The sequence below is a fragment of the Engraulis encrasicolus genome, chromosome 1 (assembly GCF_034702125.1).
Source record: "Engraulis encrasicolus isolate BLACKSEA-1 chromosome 1, IST_EnEncr_1.0, whole genome shotgun sequence".
NCBI lineage: Eukaryota > Metazoa > Chordata > Actinopteri > Clupeiformes > Engraulidae > Engraulis > Engraulis encrasicolus.
This window is the reverse complement of record NC_085857.1, coordinates 59,459,314-59,464,313: the sequence shown is the minus strand read 5'-3', so window position 1 is coordinate 59,464,313 and position 5,000 is coordinate 59,459,314. Positions and strand designations below refer to the sequence as shown.

General features: G+C 41.5%; 1 protein-coding gene across 1 annotated transcript in view; it reads left to right on the top strand.

Annotated features, from left to right (window-relative positions):
• The window catches only part of grin2ab (glutamate receptor, ionotropic, N-methyl D-aspartate 2A, b), a 136,785-nt gene that overhangs the window by 65,865 nt on the left and 65,920 nt on the right, over nucleotides 1-5,000 (top strand). The gene's annotated exons all lie outside the window — the stretch shown is intronic.

Genomic DNA, 5,000 nt, shown 5'->3' with positions numbered 1-5,000 from the left:
GTGAGTAACTCTTAAACACTTAAACACTTAAGGGTCATTCTATCATTCAGCTGCGCTTTTAAGTTCATGGATTTTATTTGCCAATTCCACTAATTATTATCTGCATCCAATGATGTTTTGGACATTACCTGTAGCACACATTTAACTTTCATATAATACAGAAAGTGAAGACATAGCATTATTTCCCTCAGCAAGAATGAATATTTAATACTGGTTTTGGGCGTTTTCCTGCCGTCCTGTTTTCCAAATGTCAGATTCAGTCTTCATATTAGCATGTAAAGAAACTTGTTTTTCCCAAGACGATTGCAAATGTTGATACACAGTAATCATCACAATATGACAAAACTGTCAGAAAGACCATTGTGCTTTCCATTATACATTAAATTATACATACGATAAATTTGCCATTTTGTGTGTGTCCACAAAAACTATGTTAACTGTGTCACGATCTGAAACCCCCTCCATAAATCAGTAATGGTTTGGTCTTAGGCCATACGAATAACATCACGTGATGTCATAACCTCTTTGGCAGGATATGGGAAGACTTTTTGGAAAGTTTTGAGCTCCATCCTTCCATAATTTAATCCATTGTTTTTCATGTTCTCATAGCGGGAAAATTGCCTGTCAACTGTGTTATCAACATACTCATAAGAATCTGAATTAGAAATCACATGTAGAAAAACACAGATAAAGCATACAAATACATGAATTGATTAAGGTGTTGTGGTGGAACTTCTGAGGTCCTCAGTTAGCACAACACCATAAAAATGGCTGAAATGTCAAGCCGTGTTACTGTCAATGGTGTTACGCATCAGCTATGACAGTTGAGGAGGAGTACGTTTTTGGAAAACTATCTCCATATTGACAGACAAACAAACAAAATAATTTGTGTTCTAGGGAGATGGGTTTGTCTGCTCTGTTTTTTCTCCTAAAAAAATTCTGACTTGTTCCCCTGCTCTGTTGACCGTAACACAGTTGAGTAACACGGTTGACTGTTTTGAAAGTGTTTTTGTGCTATTGATCCCTTATGTGTTGGAAAAATCCTATGAACAGACACTAGGGATTATCTCTAGAGAGGGAAGTCTTGTGTAAGGAGGGTGACTAAATTCAAATCAGACATTACAGGGATTTATAATGAAAAATGTGTCAGTCTGTATCACAGTGCATCATAAAATCCTACTTATGAAGCTCAACAATCACATTTTCTATATCAGTTGCACAGATTAATGACAACATTATTGCTAAGGGACATAAGCACTTTCAAACGTATGTTGTTTCAACTCTGTAATATTTTTATATATGTTTGAAATGACATAGTATTTTTCCATAACACTGTTGACAAAATAATCAAACAAATGTTCGCTTTCATTAGAGTATTTATCAAATGATTTAAGATTAAGCTTGGCAATTTGTTTGTTTGGAAACTTGGAAATATATACACTATGGAAACATCTAGGTCATTTATTTGAAAAAAAAAGTACTGATAATTGACATTTTGCGTTTGCCAAAAGCGCACTGGAAACCTAGAAATACCCTTAAGTACTCCGTACGTTAGATAGTTCCCTGGATACAGGGGGTGTATTCCAATACGTGACCTTGCGTCACTTGTGCTTGTGGCCTCACGTTCTGCTGATGCCCCGCCTCAGTGGAGAAAACAATTAAGTTTCCCCGCTGTCAGCCTAACCAGTCACAGCAATTTTTGGGGGACTATTCTTCATTCACCATCCAGTTTGCAATTGAGAAAATGACTTAACAACTGAGCTTTTGCAAGACATTCAAGTATAATGCTGTTGTCAATGATGTTACCACGACATATTACTTCCTGGTGCGAGGCCACAAGCACAAGTGGGGGACGCAAGGTCACATATTGGAACGCACCCTATACTTCATAGAAACGCTGTCTGTGTAATGCTTATAAATCTCCCCCTGTTGTCTGTGTAACATTCAAAACCCTCCCTCATCACCTGTGTAATACTTAAACAGTCCCCCTAATCAGGCCAACAGCTTTGACAGTGTAGGGCCCATATACCTTGCCCTGTGTAACAGTTATAACCCTCCCCCTGTTGCCTGTGTAACGCTTAAAACCGTCTCCGGTCAACTGTGTAACATTTGAACTATTTCCCCATTAAGGGACGCTGACAGCTTTGGCTAAGTCCAAGTCCACTGGACTGTGGGTGTGTCAGGGCTTAACACTAACACACGCCCGGTAGCCAAATGCGGGTGAAAGTCGGCGTTGGCTAGTAGATACCGAAGGTTCACTAGCCATTCTGGCGGGTCCGTCACTATTCTAAATGATGAGGCACCGCATTTTGTAGTTTTTTCCCTCGGACCGTCTTTTCTACAAACGCAATGCAATGCGCTTTCGCGAGCCTACAATACCCATGAAGCACCTGTGTCACTTGTCACCTGTGTCTCACGCTCGAGAGGAATCTGATAGAGCTAGTCTTGTGCGGCAGCGAGCTACCGGTCCGGCACATCAGCGCGCGTTTTGGAAATGTCACTGAAAACCTTCACGTGAAAATAAAGTAGCGAAGTTCATCTCAACTGACCTGTTTTGGGATCTGTCATTAGTACAATGCATAGTAGTAGTGGACATTAAAATGACCAAGGCGAGAGGAGAACACCTCAGTCTTGTGAAAGTCTTGAGACTAATCAGCGCAGCGATAAGACAAGGACACATGCGGCATTAATAATGTTCGGTTTAAATAATTTTCTGATTTGCCTGTATGTCTTCATACCTTAATATTCCTCCATGTTTCTTGTGCCGTTGTTCCCGACTGTCAAACGGGGCTTAAACAACGTGCAGTAGTAGCCTTCCAGACCGCACAAAATCATGTCCCATGTCCCTTCGCATGTGCCCATCTTGCCTTGCGTCCGTTTATGTTTTAAACAACTCAATATTAAACGGAATGAAAGGAAGTCGTAACTCCTTCTGTAGTTACCGGCCGCATAGGCCTATGTGTGTGCCTTCTAGTGGATAGCCTACTTTTATGAGAAAATATTCCAGAAGATGTGTTATTCCACATCCATGACCGAGGACATGCGAAGCTTGGCAATGACTTTGCACTATCTACTTTGCGCATCGAAAGTGCCCTTCAGATCAAAGACGGAAATATTTTTGCTCTCATGTAGCTTACATTTGTGCCCTTCCACAACACTGTGCTTGGTGTTTCTGCACGGCTATGCCATTCCTCAGATAAGTTAATCTGTTCTAGTTAATCTATTTATCAGGCCCTATATTAGGTATTATATTATATTATATTATATTATATTATATTATATTATATTATATTATGTTATATTATGTTATATTATCATACATTACATTATTACAGCCTATTATATAATTCATTAAAGCTGCTATGATGGCGAAGAAAATTATGGCTAGTGAAAAGGCCCAATGGCTAGTGAGTCAGGAAAACCACTAGCCAAAATGGCTGGTAAGCGAAAAAGTTAGTGTAAAGCACTGGTGTGTGTGTGTGTGTGTGTGTGTGTGTGTGTGTGAGTGTGCGTGTGCGTGTGCATGGTGACTCTAGTAGTGTGTTTGTAACGCGAGTGCATGCGTTTGTGTATGTACTGTATGTGTGTGTGTGTGTGTGTATGTGTGTGTGCGCGTGTGTGCGCATGTGTCTACGCATGTGTTTGCGCATGTGCATGTTTGTGGGTGTGTGTGTGTGTGTGTGTGTGTGTGCTTGAGTGTGTGTATGTGTGTGAGCGGTCGTGCGTGCGTGCGTGCGTGTGTGCTGCGTGTCTACGTACCGGCGTGCCTGCGTGCGTGTGTATGTGTGTGCGCATATATGATTGTGCATATGCATGTGCGTTTCTGTGTGTGTGTGGGTGTGTGTGTGTCCACGTCCATCAACCACCCTGAGGAGCACTGCACATCCAAACACCATGAAATGAGTTTCAAACCAGCTCTATATTCGTGTGTGTGTGTGTGTGTGTGTGTGTGTGTGTGTGTGTGTGTGTGTGTGTGTGTGTGTGTGTGTGTGTGTGTGTGTGTGTGTGTGTGTGTGTGTGTGTGTGTGTGTGTGTGTGTGTGTGTGTGTGTGTGTGTGTGTGTGTGTGTGTTGGTTTCTCAGGTGGGGGACACATTTTCCCCCTCAGGATCACATCACCAGAGTTTTAAACCAGGCATGACTTTGTATGTATTTTGCTACAGAATGAATGTAAAGAGGTGCACTTTCTGTTTCACTTTCCAAAATTAACAAATTCGTCACAATATTTTCTAATCTTTCCAAAAGAAGAACCAAATTTGAACCTACAAAATGATCATGAAAAAATGGCTTGCATTCTTAGAGAAAGACACAGTTGTAAAGTAGCAGCAAAATATGTTGCAGCATGCCATACCCTGAGGGACAGTGAGAGTATACAATGAATTGATTTGGGTTTGTGTGTGTGTGTGTGTGTGCGCACGCGTGTGTCTGTGTCTGTGTCTGTGTGTGTGTGTGTGTGTGTGTGTGTGTGTGTGTGTGTGTGTGTGTGTGTGTGTGTGTGTGTTTTACATTCTTAGCACACAAGCTTCAGTGTGTGCGTGTATGCGTGTGCGTGCCTAAGTGCATGCGTTCGTGTGTGTGTAACGTAATGTTCTATACCCACAACACTGTATTTTGATGTTAGCTGTTAGCTTTGGCAACACTGATACAAACATGTATGCCAGTAAAGCATATTTGACTTTGAATTTTAACTTGAATTTAAAGTAGCCCAAGGCCCATTGCAAGAGCCCTAAAGGGGTTTCAGTGTCACATTGTGAGTATCCACTCCTGTACCCAGGAGTCCTAAAAGAGTACCGTACACACACATTAGACACAAACACACACACACGCACACACACACACACACACACACACACACACACACACACACACACACACACACACACACGCACACACACACACACACACACACACACACACACACACACACACACACACACACACACACACACTAGGGGTATAAATCACAGCCTTCATGATGATATGATTCGATATCAATGTCTT